Below are 18799 nucleotides of genomic sequence, written 5' to 3'. Positions count from 1 at the left end.
ACGAAAATAAGTGTCTATACGAAAATAAGCACTATTTCCATGTTCTAGTCATTTTCTTTTAAAACCAACATCGCCATTACAACTGCATGCACTTCTGCACATCAACAGAGCTGTACGCAGATTGCAGGGGAAACGTGCCGTCATCTAGTCACAAGCAATAAATTGGGAATTCCTGGGAATCAACACTAAAAACTCCCAACCACTTAGAAAGGAAGAAAATTAACTCTGAGATCAAAGGAAAAACTAAATGTGCAATAACATTATTTATAAAATAAAGCAAATAAGAATACTAGGTCTATTCCCTTTGATGCATTCAAAATTGCTTTTAGAGGTAAATGCGTAGCCTTAAATGTTTTCTTTCTTCTCATTTTCTTTTCTTTTGTTTTTCTTTCTTTCTTTTGCTCTTTCTTTCTTTCTTTCTTTCTTTCTTTTTTTTTTTTTTTGGATACTATGTGTTCAACACAGAGGTGCTTTATCACATCCCATCCCATTTTATTTTTATATGAGGCGGAGTCTTGTTAAATTCTCTAGGATGACCTCAAACCTAGCGATCCTCCTGCCCCAGCCACCTCAGTAGAAGGGATCACAGGCCTGCACCGCCGGGCCCAGCTTCAGTATTTTCATTATTCAAAAATAAAATGACCAAGCTGTTGAAGAATTTAGAAAACAAAAATTATAGAAAGCAGCAGTAACACTAAGACTGAAAGTAGGATGCAGTTAATTCAAATATTAAAACAAAATATTTCTGACATCTATAGACACTCACCCTCTCTAGAACTGGACCCAGCGCTGTGATCCGATGACCACAGACAGCAAAGGGTCTGCAGGGCAGTGTCACTGGGAGGTGCAGAGGCTGCGGGAGGCGGCCCAGCAGGAGTCCTGAGGTCTAAGGCCAACTGCCCTGGCAGGGGATCAGAGGACCTGGCCTGTCCCCTCTCTCTATTCCAGTTCAAGACACGACTGTTTGCTCCTGCACGTGTCCCTCTGTGATGTGCCACCCTTGCCAGAGGCCAAACCGATGAGGCCACTGTATCTTGGTCTGGAACTTCCGAAAGTGTGAGCTAACTTATAAAGTTATAAAGTTAGTTCTCTTATAAAGTTAGTTGTCTCATGTACTTTGTTGCAGTGACATGAAACTAACACAGCAACCACAGAAGGAACTCAGGCAACGATCTGGACAGTCCCTAAGACTTCTGTGATTTCATCTGTTTGACTTGTGAGGCCCGAAGTCCCTTCTCACATCTTCTCAGGATGTAACTCCTCCCTGTGGTCCCCTTCAGTCCACTGTGCACAGCAACATTTGTGATTTCCCCTCCAAAACACTGCAATTCAAAGAAACTGATGCAAGGTCAAGTTCTTCCATCTTTGAAGCGGCACCGACGTGGCTGTGTGTGCACCAGCGAGGTCAGAATTTGCTCCAGGAAATGTGTCCTGTGGCACTATTTTGTGCCACAAGAAGTGGCCCGCTAAGGTACAGGGGTGGCCTAGTTACCATCCACCTCTAGAAGGAGAGACACTGCCACGGCAAGAGTGGGACAAGGTCTAGGAACAAACAGTGAAGGACAAAGAAAGTAATTCAGAACACAAGAGGCCACACGGGGGAGGGGAGGTGGGGAGACGCCCTCAAGACACTGCAGGACAAGCACATCATTCCCCAGTGGCGCTGACAGGACCCTTCCTGCCAGCCCGTCGCTGTTCCGAGAGCTCCGCTTTTGAGGCTTCTGGTCTAGCCGTCCCAGGGACCAGAGGAGCCTGCAGAAGACAAAGGGAGCCATCGGTAGGGAGCCTCCAGAAGTCTGGAGACCAGAAGCCCCCCGGCCAGACACAGCCTCGGCCGAGTTATGTGGTTAAATCCAAGAAGCAGATGCCAAGCCTTCAGGAAGGAGATAGGAGGTGACCATGGCAGCTGGCTCCACGGAACCCAGGGCCAAGGTGAGCGCGAGACTCGGGATAAGGAGGAGGGTGGGAAGGAGTAGAGCTGTCGGTCCAACCTGAGTGCAGGACAACCTGTGGATAATCCTGAGGGGAGAGGGCAGGAGAAATAGATGACCATGAGTAGCTCCGCAGGAAGATTTAGACACGGGTTTTTCCAAACCGTAAACAACAGCAAAAACGTAAAAGGGCATTTTTACACAAGCTGCTTCAGAAAAAGAGAATACTCAATATCAGGCAAGGGCAGCAAAAGGAAACTCTACACAGTACCTCTTTTGAGCACAAAAAGAATGTCCCTAAATAACTGACAAGGTATTTGTTAATAACTGTACGAAAGGAGGTAAAAAGCACATGATCATCTCAAAAGATGCACCAAAAATGAATGAATAAAATTCAGCATTCGTAACAGAAAAGGGAACTTTCTTAAATTGACTACAGGTATCCACCAAACACCTAAAACGAACATCACACTGAAGGGCAGGATTTACAGGCATCACTGCCAAAGACAAAGACGGACTGAGACACTGTCACACACTGAATGTGGAAAAGCCAAGGTGACAACGGAAGGCCACCTGTGATTGAGGCTGGGATCCCGGACAGGAGAAGGACATTATCAGGAAAACGCAACAGTCAACAAGGTTGCAGGGTAAGAACATCGAGGATATCGTGTCCATGTGAATTTCCCAATCTCAGTAACTGAACAATGATAACCAGGGGAAGTTCAGTGAGAAGTACAGAGGAATACCTCGTTCAATGCTTACGACTTTTCTGTAAGTCTAGAATTATTTCCAAATAAAAAAGTTTTTTAAAAAATTAAAAAAAATCCCACTCATAAGAACATCAAGAACTAAAGACATCTAGAATGAAATCTTACAAAAGATATGCTGGTTTACAAGATGCTATGGAAAGACATTTAACAATAAAATAAATACAGGATAGGTATAATGAAATATAAATAAATATAAGTGTGTATTTATAAGTATAGATATGTATGAATATAAAATAAAGGTAAGATATAATAACAACGAGGTTATAGCAATATAATTAATAACAAGTAAAACAGACGTGCACTATGTACAGAAATAACATGTTCATCTCAAAAGATGAAAATCCTGAAGATGTCATTTTTGCACATGCCCAAAACATGAATAAGAATGACTAAAAAGAACAAGGTGAGGAAACTTCCCTTACCAACTCAAGACACTGAATCATAAAGACCCAACAATGAAAGCAATGTGGTATTTGATCAGAAACCAACACAGGACACCATGACATGACACAAACGAGAGTTCCAGAAACAGCCAAGTTTATTAACTCAACTTGCCAACTGAACCTGAAATTCAGATACAGAACGAAAATCCAAAGATGGCTGAATACGTCACTTTAAAAAAACAAAGAGGAGGCTGAGGCAGGAGGATCTCAAGTTCAAGGCCAGCCTCAGCCACAAAAAGTAAAAAGGACCAAGAATAGAGAGAGCCCAGGCAGAAGACCCCTGGGTTCCATCCCCAGTACCAAAACAGAAAAGGAAGACCAAGAGGGGAAAGTTGATCTGTTGATCTGCAACAAGACGTAGAGTAATCATCCCACTTAGCTTCTTCCTTGTCGTCTTCTATGAGCCTTGACATATATCCATCAAGTCAACGGTGAGGTACACACAAAAATACCAACGCCGCGGACTAAAACGTGTTTTAAAAATCCATCTGTTGAAATTCCAACCCAATGTGACTGCATCTGGAGACCGTTTTTAGGCTGCAATTAAGGTTAGGCAAGGTCACAGATGGGGCCCTAATTCAACAGAAAAGGAAGTGAAGTGCCAACCGGATGGGGACACTGTCCGGTGGCCATCTGCAACCAGAAGAGGCCCTCACCAGAAGCAAACTGGGCTGACCCCTGGTCTGAGGCTTATGCAGCCTCTACGACCCTGAGAGGATACGTTTCCACTGCTGCAGTCACCTCGTCGTGGCATTTTGTTACAGCAGGGTAAGCTGACCAAGATGATCATAAAATAGGATAAACAGCCCCAAAATAGATCCACACTGCTTTAGGCAGCTTATCTACCCCTGGGACCAAAAGGCCTGGCAAGAACAATTTTAGAGGGGGAAAAGTTTATTTGATGCTCACAGTTTCAAGGGTCTCAGTTACAAGTGGTCCACTCCACGGCTCTAGGCCCAAGGGGAGGCAGAACATCAGGGCAGTCAGGTGGAGAGGAGGACAGCAGCTCAGCACACGGCACCAAAAAGTAGAGAGAGCTCTGCTCACCAGGGACAAAATACACACCCCCAGGGACCTGTGTCTTCCAGCCACACCCCCCTGCCTACACTTTCCACCCAGGTAATCCTTATCAGTGACAATACACTGGTTATGTTGCAGGGACAGACAGGCAGGGCACCAAGACAGCAGGAGACAGTTTTATTTGGCTGCAGCCAGGTTCAGAGGGCACAGCTTTTGCTGTAATCAATTAATCCCTGAGTTCAGGGAGTTTCAGAGTTTTATGCCCAGCGTGTAAGGGGAGGGGCTCAGAAGTTCAGTCTGCAGAAGTTCACATAAAAGCAGCTTTTTCTCTCACTGTTCTGGGCACGTTAACCCTTCAAGGACCACACCTGAGAAGGGGGGAGCTGCTTCTCCCCTCTCTTTCCTCCCCTGCCAGCTGTTACCATGGAGCCCATTTGTAACTTACCTTAGAAATGTAGACCTCTCTGTGAAGCCCAGCTCAAGGCCAGAGCCTTGTTAAAGGATTTGTCTTTTTTATCACATTTTGCAATTGCAAACACACTTCTACAAACCACCATACTGGATACATGTTTGTGAAATCAAGTAACGGGCGTTCAGCACCTGGAGTGCCAATTTCTTCCTGGCCTGTGGCCAAGTCAAATACAGCAACAGGAAAATAGGAAGTTCTACTACATTTGCACTTTTTTGTGGAGACTCTTTTTTCTTATAGTCTTAAAATCATTTATGGTGAAGATTTCTGGAGAAGCTCAGTTAAGATTTTGTGTGTGTATGTGTGTGAAGGGGGGGTGCCACTACAGCTAGACTTAGGCTCTCGTCATCTAATTATTTCACTTCTAAACTTCCTTGTGATTATCTCACACGTGACCTTTTAAACCATAACACCCCCACGTGTGACAGATGGCATTGCACATCAACAGGATTATTGAATTAATGATCTGAGATTACTGGCTATTCATATGGAAAAATTATATTTGAATTCCTACACACAACACACACAACACACAACACACCAAAAATAAATCAAAAGCAGGCTAAAAACCTAAACAGGATAGGCAAGATTTACAACTTCTAGAAGAAAACATTCAAGATGATCTTTAAAACCTTAGCACGGAAAATAATTTCTTAAGACAAAAGGCTTTTTTGTTTGGAAAAAGCACAAACCATAAAGTGATACTTAGCAAATTTCATCAAATTAAAACTGAGAAGCGATCATTCAATAAAATGTAAAAACACAAGCCACAGACAAGGAGAATGAAAGTGAAATTTATATTACTAAAATAAAGGCTCAAAAATCTCTAAATGAACTACTACAAATTGATAAGAAAAAGTCACCCCAAATAGAAAACGAACAAAGCACATGAGCAGCCATTCACCGGAAAGGAAGCCTGTGTGTGTGTGTGTGTGTGTGTGTGTGTGTGTGTGTGTGTGTGTAGACAATCAGCTTTACTAGAATCAGGCAAATACATCTGAAAACAATGAGATCCTAATCCACACCCATCATATTAACAAGAATTTAAAGATGCTATAATTGTCAGTGTAGGGGAAGTTGTGGAGACCAGGCACCAAGGGATTGAATTATACAGTGGTGGGGCTATAAATTGGTAGAACTCCCCATGAGAAAGCCTTCCTCCCCTTTCAGAGCTAGGACAGATGGAGACACACGTGCCCTTGTACCTGATCCTTGTCAGGTAGTTCACACAGGGGGCAAAGGAGACGTGCACAGAGATGTTTATACAGCAGCTTTACATCCAAAATGGAAGTCTTCTAAGCATTCACAGCAAAAAACAGTTGAGCCAACTGAGGCTCAACCCTGCAAAGACAGTGAGGGAACTAGAGCTGTGTCTCCACATGGATCCAAAACCAAAACAGTGAACGAGGATCCAGCGGAGTGTGAGCGAGCTACAGTAACAAACACAGCTTGGTGGTGGCCCCAGACAGACACCAAGACCAGTGGAGTAGAAGACACTGAGGCAACCACACACTGGCATCATCTGACACCCCGAAAGGTGCCAAAAACATACGTGGGAGAAAAGATAGCTGTTTAATTAACGATGCTGGGGAAAACCAGATATTCAAACGTCAAAGAACGAAACTGGACCCCATCCTTCACCGTGCACAAACGTCAACTCAAAATGGATGGAAGACCTAGGAATTAGATCAGACACACAGCAACAATGGCTGGAAGAAAATGTAGGCCCAGCACTGCAGGGAGTTGGCACAGGAACTGACTTCCTCCTAAAGTGCAAGAAATAAAGCCAAGAATCAAAGAGTGGGAAGGCACCAAATGAAAACCCTCTGCACAGCCAAGGAAACGGGAGCACGAAGAGGGAGCCTCCACCTGGCAAAAGGTCCTGGCCACCTGCCCCCGAGACAGGGATTAAGGCCCTGGACACACACAGAACTCAGAAAACCTGACGCCAAAGACCCCAGTTAATAAATGGGCAAAAGAACCGAACAGACACTTCCCGAAAGGAGAAATACAGTGGCCAACAAATCTATGCAAAAAATGCTCGACATCTGCAGCAATCAGCGGAATAAACTAAGACTTCGTCTCCCTCCAGTCAGAACGGCAATGATCAGGAACACAAGCCATAACAAATCCTGGTGCGGAGGAGGGGGAAAGGTGCGTTGTTGGTGGGACAAAACCACCACAGTCTGACCACCAGCTATCCCACTCCTTAACACACGTCAAAAGAACTAAAACCGGCACGTTACTGTAGCACTACAGTCCCATCAAGGTTCACAGTGGCTCGTTCCACAATAGCCAAGTTGGGAACCAGCCCAGGTGCCCATCAACAGATGAGTGGCTTAAGGAAATGTGGCATATATAGACACTGGCGTTTTACTCAGCCATGAAGAAGAATGACATTATGTCACTTGCTGGTGGCTAGAAGGAAATGGAGAGCATGCTAAGCAAAACAAACCAGCCTCCGTCACGGGTCTAATGTTTTCTCTCCTATGGAAGCTAGACCAAAATCAAGGGGGAAATTAGAGGGAACCCCATGAAACACAAGAGAGGTGAGTCGAGCAGGGGAGGAAGGGGACTGAGAGGAGGAACCGCGGAATGAAACGGACGTTTGTGTCCCTATATAAATATCCCACAGCGAACGGCATATTTACATGTATCCATAATGCACTAAAGTAAAAAAAAAAAACTACAAACAAACAGGAGAAAGATGGGGGGACAGAGGAAAAGGGACAGGGCAGGGAGGAGAGAGGAGGGCGGGGCACTAAAGTGGAGCTCACCATAGTCCAGGCACGTACGGTTACGTCAAAATGAACCCCAACAGCAGGCATCCCACTAATGCACGAATAAAGATTGTTGAAACAAAAAGAATTTCCACATTGTGGCTCAAAACAATAAAGAGACAGAATGAGACCATTAGAAAACTGGAAAAGTAGAAAGCAATCGCATAATTAACCATAATGAATTCACATGGGAAAGATCAGGGGCAATCAGGAATAGTGACAAAGGGTAGGAGGGGCAGGGGGTCTGGAGGGGACAGGGGGCGCCAAGGATGCTCTACTGCTGTCTCGACTGTTTAAAGGGAAGCGGGAGTGGCAGACATTGGGACTCAGCAGAGCCGGGATGTGCTCCCGCATGGCTCGGCAGTTACTCTCTGACTGTTCCACAGGAAACTCTTTTATCATTTGCAAAAAATGACTTTAGTGCCTCCAAGCTACACCCTGAATTTAAGGGCAACGTGAAACCTGGCTGTGACCTTGAAAACAACTTTTACTTAAATCATAGGGAAAAACAAGTAGAGTCTCAATTCACCAATAACAGTGATCCAGGATGCCCAATCGCCTCCCTCTCCTCATACCCTCGGGACACAGAAAAGCATTTTAACCATGATGTCCAATAAACAAAGCTCTGTGAGGAAAACAAGTAAAACTCACATAAAATAAAAAGCAATGAAGGACAACTCACTTAAACTGTCTCCAAAAGACCAGCCAAACATGCCCTTTTTAAATATATCCAGCAGAGAGCCGAGCACGTATGCAGAAAGACCACAGAGAGGCAGGTGTCAGTCAGCTTCCTGGGGCTGTGACAAAACACCACACAAAATCAGCTTACAGGGGGACATTTGGGTTTGGGGCTTTTGTTAATTTATTCTTTTTAGATATACACAACAGCAGAGTGTATTTTGACACACCCACACACACATGGAGTATAGCTTACTCTAATTAGGATCCCATTCTTGTGTTTGTTCACGGAGTTTCACTCGTAATATATTCATTTAGGAACACAGGAAAATAATGTCCAGTTCATTCCACTGTCTTTCCTATTCTCATCCCCCTCCCTTCCCTTCATTCTCCTTTGTCTAATCCAATGATCTTCTGTTCTTCCCTCCCCTCCCCACCTTGTTGTGAATTAGCATCCACCTTTGGTTTGGGGGGGGGGTGGTTTATTTCACTTAGCGTGACAGTCTCCAGCTCCAGCCATTTAGCAGCAAATGCCATGACTTCATTCTTCTTTAAGGCTGAATAATATTCCATCATGAATATATACCACATTTTCCTTATCCATTCATCTGCTGAAGGGCACAGAAGTTGGTTCCAGAACTTAGCTATTGTGAACTGAAGTGCTATAAATATTGATGTGGGCTGCATCATTGCTGATTTTACATCCTCTGGGTATAGACCAAGGAGTGGGATAGCTGGGTCAAATGGTGGTTCCATTCCGAGTTTTCCAAGGACTCTCCATACTGTTTTCCAGAGTGGTGACAGTTTGCAGTCCCACCAGCAGGGTAGGAGCGTGCCTTTTCCCCACACCCTCGCCAACACGTATTGTCGCCTGTGTTCTTGATGAGCACCCTTCTGACTGGGGTGAGATGGAACCTCGGCATGGCCTCAGAGGTCTCAGCCCAGGGTCAGCAGGCTGCACAGCTTCTGCGTGAGGCAGAACTCAACAGTGACAGCCTGTGGCAGAGGAGAAGCAGAGAGAGAGGACAGGGCGGGGACAAGAAGTCCTCCAAGGACAAGATCTCCTCTCTCTCCAGGCCCTGCCTGGAAACTCTCCTCCACGGCCCAGGAGCACAGGCGAGGGAGCAGGCCTGCAGCACACGGCAATGTGCAAGATGAAGAAGTCACTCCGGGAAAAACCAGACTCCCAGAGTGGACTGAAAGTGTTCACAGCAGCTGGGCGCGGCGGCACACACCTACAATCCCTGCACCTCAGGAGGCTGAGGCAGGAGGATCGCGAGTTCAAAGCCAGATTCAGCAAAGGCAAGGCGCTGAGCAACTCAATGAGACCCTGTCTAAATAAAATACAAAGTAGGGTGCGATGTGGCTCAGTGCCCCTGGGTTCAATCCCTAGTATCCCTATTGGCAATCCCTAGTATCAATATTGGCGCCAGATCATACTGGCATCGGATTCAGCATTTGAGGTCGGGATCCATTTTATCTAGAGGTTCCAAAGTGCCTGCTGAAGGATCGACCCCTCCCAGCTTAGACTCCTGAGCAGCTTTTGAGATTCCTCCTGCGGGCTATGGAGCTGCTCTGTGAGTGCTGCTCTTCCCGGAGGGACAGCCTGGTGGGTTTGCCTCCTGTTACCGACCATAAGTCTCTTGCGTGGGATTCCAGTGCGTGGCATGGTCCTTGGACTTTGCGTGAACTCTGGGAGTGTCTTTTGAATCTCCCCCCCCCCCAAAGAAAAGTGTTCACAATAAATGATTTACTACCAGAAGTAGTAAACACAAAATCGGCAAAACAAGAGATGACAAGGGCACAGAACAAGCTTTCAAAGGGAGCTCGCAGAGTTCCAATGACAAAACACCTCTGCAGAATGAATAAATAAACGATAAACCCTCAGAAGCAACCGAGACAGAGTTGCAACCCCAAGGAATGGCTTCCGGAAAGCACGGAAAAGCTGCGCTTCATGACGGGACAGGGACTGAAGCGGAGAGGCCAGCCTGAGTGTGTTCCCGGTGATCATTCTGCCGGGCCTCGATTGCCCTGGGCATATCTTTCTGGCAAAGGCTTTTAAAACCAAGTTTGTTTGTTATTTGTTTGTTTAGTTCAATAAAACTAGTTTGTGTCTTCATTTTCACACCTTCTTCTTGTTCAAAAGCAATATCATTCGGCACAGTGAAGTGCTTGGACAACAGCAGGGAAGTACCAACAGCAGTAATGGCTAGGCCTTCGGTAGCCCCGCTGCGTGGCTGCAGGTACTCAGAACCACCTGATCCTACAGCCACCCCGATGAAACAAAGGCTGTTGGTATCTTCAGCTTCAATGGAGGAAAACTAAGGAACCAAGGCCTGGAGAAATTAAGTGACCTGTCCCAGGTTACACAGCAAGAGCCCGGATGGCCCGGGATTTGAACCAGGCATCCCACTCCAGATCCTGAGCTCTTGACTATGATGTGAACATTTAGGGAATGAGAAAATAAATGATCAGTTTTCCTTTACCCAATTCAGACTCAAAAAACAAATTCTAGCTCTGTGTCTCCCACTGAGGACGCGGGATGGCGGTCAGAATTAGACCAAAAATCCCGCTCGACTGATCCACGGAGCCTCATTACATGCTGCTCCGTCTCCTGATCCTGCTTTTCCACCGAAGGCCACACGAGTTTGTCAAAATCTCTGTCATCCCCCTAACCTTTGGCTTCCCTTGGGACACAGGCTCCAGGAACCCCCTCCCTGCACAGGCAAAGTAAAGGGTCGTCAAAACCCAGGGGCAGCCAGACTCAAAGCTGCTGGAGCCCCATCCTCAGGTGGCAAAGGCGAAGAGCCTGCCATTAGAAGGGCCGGGAGGCGCCCTTCCTGAGGGCCAGGAGGGCACAGAAGGAAGAAAGGGACAAAGGAGAAAATCCAACCGGCAGCAGTGTCCACAGGAAGTTGCACGGCTGAGTTGCCTAATTCTGGGTGGGACCAGGAGCAATGCCACAGGCTCCTGGTGGCTAACAAGGACCGTCAGGGAGGGGTGTGGCAGCCCACGGTCTGTCGGGTTCCAGGAAGACCAATCCTAGTCATTGTCCACAGCAACCCTGTGGTGCCACCCTATTTTGGATCAGCTCAACTTTGCAAATTGCTCCTCATAGCATTATTCTTTGTTGTTCCCTTTTACAAATAAAGCCACCTTTGAATGGCTGCGATGCCACCTGCTGGGGTCAACTCTTGCAGAAAAAGGAAACAGACACTGGTTCCAAGACCTCTGAATCAGTCACCTTTATTTCATTTTCAGAGCTTGGGACATCTGACGGGTCTTCAGATGACATCAGATCGTGATCCTCCGAGGACTCAGAAATCCCGTTCTTCAATTAAAAGTGGAATAATGTTTAACTTTCGGGGAAATAACATGTTTCCCTAAAAGAGTATAGGGGCTGGCCTAGGATACAAAAGTCAAGTGGTTATCATAAGATATTCCAGCAGAAGAGAAAACAGACCCTGGATAATGAAGACCCCCTTAATATGCATCGTCTTGCCCAATGTCCACAACATCTCCCGAGAAAGCCCTTTGGTGTGTCTGAGCACCTGACCATAGTCTTGTCCATCTTCTCAGGAGCCAGGCCTTGAATAAACTGATTTCTTCCCATCAACTCAGCTCCCAAGTATTGGCTTCCGAGCAGGAATTCCCCAGACCTGGGTCTGCTAACACCACTCACCTGGCAAGACAGGCTGATAAACACCACACGGCTTTTTAAGGCCACTGGAACTGGGTTTCAAGACCAGGACCTAGTCCTGGCACAAAAACCAAGTGGAAATCCGATCAGAAACCCAGCCCCACAGACAAGCATGCACAAGAGGCCAACAGGCTCCCTTGGGACACTAGTGCCTGGGCTCAGAGAACAAGGCAAAGTCCGTGCCCAGGAAGAGACAGAGGGAGCCTCTGAAGCACTTCCAGGACCCTAGGTCTGAACCAGCACCTGTCCAGTGCCTGTGGCTGGAGGGTGGGGACCGAGGGGGAGGCTCTGCCTGGGTGAAAGGATGAGGACTGTCACCCTTGAGCCTGCCTGGTGACAGCAGGTATGCAGAATCTCACGACATTCGATACCAAAAGTGGGCCTTGTTTATTCAAAGCACCTACCTAAGATCTTACAAAAGAAGGAACACCTGGGCTTAAAGAACCTTTGCAAGGACAGGACTCAGGTGACAGCGTAGGGGAGTGTTTACTCTTAGGGATGTACATCCAGAAGTTACCTTCCTCAGGCCTCACACTGGAATCCTCCCCAAACATCAGACTTTAATTATTTTTTATCTCCCGTAAGGAAAAAAAAAAGACTTGAAAAGAGAGGGGGAAATGAAAGGAGATAGAAAATGCATAGGCATTCCTTTAAGAAATGATATGAAATGTTCTCTCTTTGAAACCAAATTTACATATCACACACAGCTAATAAGAAAACACCACAAAAGATGGGGCATGTAGATGGAGCATGCACAAGACTGTGTGTGTAGGTGGCACTGGAGATGGAAGCCAGGGCCACCGAGCTGTCCCCTGCCCAAGACTACAAATCAATTGAAATTGATGGGATGATGAGCATACATTTACCCACTAAGGCAGCTAATTATTTCCTACCTCTGTCGAACCCTGGAAAGAGCACCCTGTCACACTCAGCACTCACTGGAGCCTGAGCCTCCCCAGACCTCCTTATTAAATTCTACTCCTCCCTCTCTATAACCCAGGGCAACAGAGGAACGAGGGAAACGCAGAAACGGGAGATAATGCCAATGTTGACAAGAAGTCGCATACACATGGCAAAGATTCTTAAAGTTTGACAGGAAGAATGAAAAATAATTTCACAACATCTGATTACTGCAGATTCGCTTTTGGAATTTCAAAGACATTCCCCCCCAAAAGTCAGAAGACACCTAAACAAAGAGTGAAACCGAAATTGGACAAGATGGGGGAAAGTTGCTCAAATATAAATATTCCCTGCACGTATTTAACACGCATATGATATCTGTGCGTGTGCACGCAAATACACACACACACACACACACACACACACACACACACACACACACTAGTGCAGATGTTGTAAAAAAAAAAAATGCTGATTGCCAAACCTGGAGGTACCTCACTGCATTGAGAAATGACCTAAGAGCCTTCCTGCCGTCGTCCCCCTCCGCGCAGCCAACACCCCTCCTGTCACTCCTCGGTGGAGAGATGGCTTTTCACCATCTTGCCGATCAGCCCTCACCGCCCCCACTCGCTCTGCAGGGCTGCTGCCGCAGGCTGCGGGCCGGCTCGCTCTGGAGGACTGGGTTATGCTTCCTAATTGCCCCAGCGCCATCCCTGACTACCCCACGTGAAGTCGCAGGGTGGCCCACCCAGAGACCCAACTTCCCGGCGTGCGGCGTGACGAGTGAGGACACTTCATCAGCGAACACCCGGCGACACCAAGTTCCACGACCTTTGGTCTGGAGCATGTTTTTTTCCTCCCTTGATTAAAAAATGAAGAAGGGGCGCTGGACGGCGCGCCTGCAGGGCGCGGCCCCCGGGGCGCGCGACCACCTGCGCCGGCCCCCACGCCCCCGCGGCCCCAGCGCGGCCCCCACCGGCCATGTCCTACCGTGCGTGGGCATCTCCGCGGCCCGCGGCCCGGACGCCCGGCGACCTCAGCGCCGCACCCGGCCCGCGGAGGCAGGGGGCGCGCGGCCGGTCCGCGGCGCGCCGGTCCAGGCCCGGGAGGGGTTGCGGCTCGGCGCGGCATTTAGGAGGTGGGCGGAGCGGCGCGGCGATGCGCACGGGAAATCTGATAGGTGAGGAGGCCGCGGGGGCGGGCGGGGGCGCTGCGGCGCGGGGAGGGGGCGCCCGGGTCCCGCGGACCGGCTCGCGTCGGCGGCCTGACCACCCAGCCCGAGCCCGGAGAGGCGGCGGCGGGGAGCGCATCTTTGACCGAGCGCCAGAAATTCACCTCGGAGGAACTGCTCGGGTCCCCCAGGTTCTTGGAGTTTGCCGTCCTGACCTCCCAGGGGACAGTCCCAAAGTTAACTTTGACAATACTCCAGGTGCAGAGAAGGGTGCGGTCCGTGCGTCTCCAGAACGCCTCCCTCGCCACTGTCTCTTCCAACAGAGACGCTGCTTCCATACAAAAGGCTTTGCCTCTGAGCACAGCAGTCAAGGTCAAGTGAGTGGGGCAGTGATTCCCGGGGACAACAATGAAGGAGGTGCTATGGTCTGTCCCATTTTACAGATGAGTAAAGAGAAACAAAGAAGTTAAGGTGCTGGTCCTGGGTCCTACGGCCACAGGCAGAGCTCAAACTGAAAACGAATAGCCTGGGGGAGGGGGTAGCAGAAGAGGATGCCAACGGGACTCGGTCTTTCTCTGGCAGGAACAAACGCATATATTTTATACATCTATAGGTATGTATTCATATATATGTACATAGACATGATATATTCTTTTTTTAAGAGTTGAGGACTTACCATCTGATACAATGGTCATCAGCCAGGCCCCTAATAAAATTCTCTGGGGCCAATTCTCAGGCCCCTACGCCAAGCTAAATGAACGTGACTTATTTTCCATAATATCCTATCTTCAATAGCTTCAGAACAATGCCAGTCCTTGTTTCTCAGAGACTAACATGTGATCGGTTTTGCACAAATAAAGTGGGTTCGTGATGCTGTGGGAATATAGCAAAAATTCAGAGAGATCAGAATCCAAAGTCTAAAACATGTAGGCTCATTTCAGAGAAAGGAGGAGGCCGGGGGAGGGGTCCAGAGGTGTCTGATGGGGAGGAAGGAGGGCTGTAGTAAGGGTGCCGCAGAATCAGGAGCCCGATTATTAGACTCCCACGCCATTCCGCACCAGGCTTCCTACGGAAGCTGTTTCCTGGGGTAACCAAGCGTGCCTGGCAGTCACAGCTGAGCAGACCTAGCAGGGTGCAGCCTCTGGCAGGGAGGAGGGGAGATTGCTGCCTTGGCACCCCTGACCTCTCCCTCTCAGACCCTCAAGGGGGCCTCCTGCTGCCCTGTCCACCTGGCCTGCCTTCCCCCGTGCCTGTCAGCTGCTGTTCACAGGACTTCTGCAGCTGAGGGACTGTGACATGGCGCAGGACCCAGAGGAAAGAGCTCTGCTCTGAGGGGCAGGGTAGGGGGGGTCTCAGCGGGGAGCTCAGCAGCCCGGCATGGAGCTGCCAGATGAGAAGACGGGCAGGTGAGAGGCCAGAATGCTGCCTTCCAGGCAGAGGGCAGCAGAGGCAAAGGCCCTGCCTAGGCCCCGGGGCTCCTGGCAGACAGCCCACCGTGGCAGAGATCAGGTTGGTCAGTGTGCAGTGATTGCTCCTCCCAGTGAGCCCTCAGGAGATGAGCTAGCCTGGCCTGGTCCTCCAGACCCCTGCCCAGAAAGTGACAGCATCCCAGCGGGAGCCCATGGCCTAAGCGCTGGCACTGTGCTTGGCTCAACTATAAGAGGTCAGGTGTGGACTGCTGTGTTCCTGACACTGTGAGGTGGGTCTCACGTGCAGGCCATGCACACTGCACCCCTTCCCATGTGTCCCCAACCCTCCCCAGAGCCTGGTACCAATGACAACCGATCAAAACATCACGGAGACCCGGAACGGGATTCTCTACCCCAGCTCATTTGACACCTTGGGCCAAATAGTTCTTGGCTGAGGGTCTGTTCTGAGCACGGTAGGAAGCGTAGCAGCACTTTGGTCTCTTCTCACTATGCCAGGAGCATCCTCACAAGTGCACACACAGGTTGCCACCACCAAAAACATCTGCCGAAACTCCCCTGGGGAGCAGATCATCCCCCACTGAGAGCTGCCGCAGTGGAAAGGCTTGGGATCAGGCCCCACAGACAGCCTCAGGAAACGGGGGTCAAGCCTGCTCCACGGAAGTGGCCACTTATCAGGCTCCGAAGGCTATGCTTCATGGCAGGTGCCGGTCAAGGTCCTCTGCTGCCAGCCCCTGTCACACCACACTCCCTGCACACTTGAGCAGGCCCCTCTTATTCCCAGCTCGAGACCTCTGCACGCCTCCTCCTCTCCCAGAAGGACTCTCTTGACTTAGACACCCACTGCTCCCTCCCTGACGCCATGACTGATGCGAGTATGCTCCAGCACCTTGTCACTCCCCCCCCACCCCCCACCCCCCACCCCCGTCCCTTTGCTATGACTTGGATGTGATTGGTGGGTTCCCCAAGGGTTCCAACGTGGCAATATTCAGAGGTGGTGGGAACTTTGAGAGGTGGGGCTTAGTGCATAGGTAATGAGGTGACTGGGGGCACTGGGCTGGGGAAGGATTAATGCAGTTTCCGAAGGTTGTTATGAAAGAGCAAGACCACCCCTTCCCACTCTCCAACTTCCTGTTTTGCCCAGAGATCGCTCACACATGTGCTCCCACCGTGACACCAACCACCAGGATGCCATATAACCAGGGCAGACCTCAACCAAGACAAAATGGATTTGCCACCTCTCTTGGACTGTGAGCCTTCCAAACTATAAGCTAAATAAACCTCTTTTCTTGATAAAGTACGTGCCCTGGAATTTTGCTATAGCAATGGAAGGCAGATGAATACAGCCTTCAGCTTCCTTGTTCAATGCTGCTACCTACCACTGCAATGGACAGCTGCTTCTTTGTGCTTCTGTGTCCTCTGCCAAGGAGACTCTGGAGTGCACTTCCCAGCAGAGGCCTGGCTCGTGTGAATGCCCAAGATATGCTGGTTGAATCAGTACGTAGGGTAGTGGCCAGATTGCAGCCATTGTGCTGCAGATGGATGGGTAGAGAGGACAGGGGCTCTTTGCATAATGTAGGCAGCATGGAAAGGCACAGCTCGGGCCCTTTCTCCGGCTCTCGCCCCAGGCTAGTGGTCTAGGTTTGTGTGAGGGTGGGAGCGGGTGCTTGCCTGCCTCTCATTCATCTCAGGGAACTCAAGCACTGCTGGCCAGACACCCCTGCATTTCTGATTCAAGAACCTGGGTGGCACCACCAGTCCCAGCATCCTCGTGCAAACTTACTCAGAATGATCAGTGTTCCTCTGGAGCCTGGAAAGCGGTTTTCCCAGGGAAGCCACTATACTAATTAGAGTGACGCGCCTGGTAGGCTTTGGGGCCCACAGCAGCTCTCTGAGCTGTTAAACAAAGCTCTCGGTGGAGCAAGGTGAAGGGTCCTGGGAACGGAGAGGTGGCAGCGGGAGAGGCTGCGGCTTGGAGCCTGCCCTGTGTGTCGCTGTGGTGTGGCCACCGCCCTGGGCCCTGTGAGGCACATAGCTGCTCATGGGGGACATCTGCCCATGCAGGCTGACCCACCCCACATGCACAGCTGACCCTTCCCTGCCTTCAGTGGGTGGGGCTTCAGAGTACACCTGTGACCCCTGCCATCCCAAGAGGACTAGGGAAACATCATCGGCCACGTCTGGATGGCCCTCAGTCTTTTACCCACCAGGTGTGCCTGATAGAGACCAGGTTGGTACGTACGGGTTGGCATGTGGGTGGCACCTCACTCCTATGTGTAGAAGAACCACACTGTACTAGGGAGGCTGAGCACGAGGACCGCAAGTTCAAAGCCAGCCTCGGCCACTTAGTGAGGCCCTGAGCAACTTAGTGTGACCCTGTCTGAAACTGAAAAATGAAAAGGACTGGGGATGTAGCTCAGGGGTTAAGCTCCCCTGGGTTCAATCCCTGACTTAAAAAAAAAAAAAAAAAAAAAAAGAAGAAGAAGAAGAAGAAGAAGAAAAACCACACTGCCCACATGATGCAGTGGAAAAAACCCAGTGCTGAGGAGTTTTTGATGCATGGAGGTCAAGTTCACACTCGAGGAGTTTTCTACTGTGAAGGAGACTTCCCTGTGCCCAGAGCTCGGCAGACAGCTGGAAAGAGGCACACGGAGGAGAGACAGGGCTGGGCCACTTGCAGGAGACGGTAATCATTTGAAGCGGCTGCATTCTGAGGTGCTGGCTTCCCACGTTCATCATTCTTTGAGAGGGACACAGAAAAGGCAAACTCTTCCTTCTCCTCGGGAGCACACAGGGGCAAGAGAGAGAGCCACTTCACAGTAACTGACCTTGCTGGGCTCTGGACAGGGATGTAAGGGATGTACGGGGACTTTCTTCAAGAGCCCCCTTCCCACCTGCTGCAGAGAGAGCACTCTGCAGCCTTAGAGCTCTGACCACAGTTGTTTCCACGTCCCTGGGTCAGTGGAGACGGAAGTCCCCCTTCAGTTCTCACCAACCACATTGGTCACTGGGACCAATGCAGAGAGGAAGGTATGGGATGTGGGCACCAGGCAGCTCCCAGCGCAGAGCTCTGGGCACCCTGAAAGACTTGTGGCTGGCTGGGCAGTGTGGGTGAGCAGGGACAGGCCACTCAGGGGAGGGATCCATCAGCAATGCACCTTGCCCTTCAACGGGGACAGCGCACACCTCAACCCAGGGCTAGAGTGAGGTGCACACCGTCTCCGCAGCCTGCAAATGTGATTATTTCACAGACAAAACTGAGAGCATCCCCAGTCTCTTCCACAGGGACAGAAACCTGTGGCCCTTGTCACCCCAGGGTCCCAGGTCTGCAGTGGGACAGCAGGACATGTGCTCTGACGGAGCCTGGTGCTTGGTACACCCTTGAGCATGTCAGGACCGATCCCTCGGTGAAGGACCCAGGAGCACAGCAGTAGGAAGCAGGTGCGGAGGACAGAACCCTGACGTGAGGGACTCCCCCGCCCGCGCTCTGCCATCCTCGCATCCATGGCG

General features: G+C 49.6%; 1 protein-coding gene across 5 annotated transcripts in view; it reads right to left on the bottom strand.

Annotated features, from left to right (window-relative positions):
- B3galt5 (beta-1,3-galactosyltransferase 5) overlaps positions 1-18799 on the bottom strand; it is an 89097-nt gene that overhangs the window by 30337 nt on the left and 39961 nt on the right. The window contains exon 1 of one of the 5 annotated variants that reach the window (XM_078044658.1): positions 13682-13801. The exons of 2 other annotated variants lie outside the window; for them this stretch is intronic. The gene's annotated coding sequence lies outside the window, so the exon portion shown is untranslated. Of the gene's footprint in view, positions 1-13175; positions 13456-13681; positions 13802-18799 lie in introns of those variants that run through there. 2 more of the 5 variants (XM_078044659.1, XM_040287050.2) reach the window with 2 other exon arrangements.

Source organism: Ictidomys tridecemlineatus, chromosome 3 (genome assembly GCF_052094955.1).
Source record: "Ictidomys tridecemlineatus isolate mIctTri1 chromosome 3, mIctTri1.hap1, whole genome shotgun sequence".
Taxonomy (NCBI): domain Eukaryota; kingdom Metazoa; phylum Chordata; class Mammalia; order Rodentia; family Sciuridae; genus Ictidomys; species Ictidomys tridecemlineatus.
The sequence above is the reverse complement of the archived record's forward strand: the minus strand, read 5'-3'. Positions and strand labels throughout refer to the sequence as shown.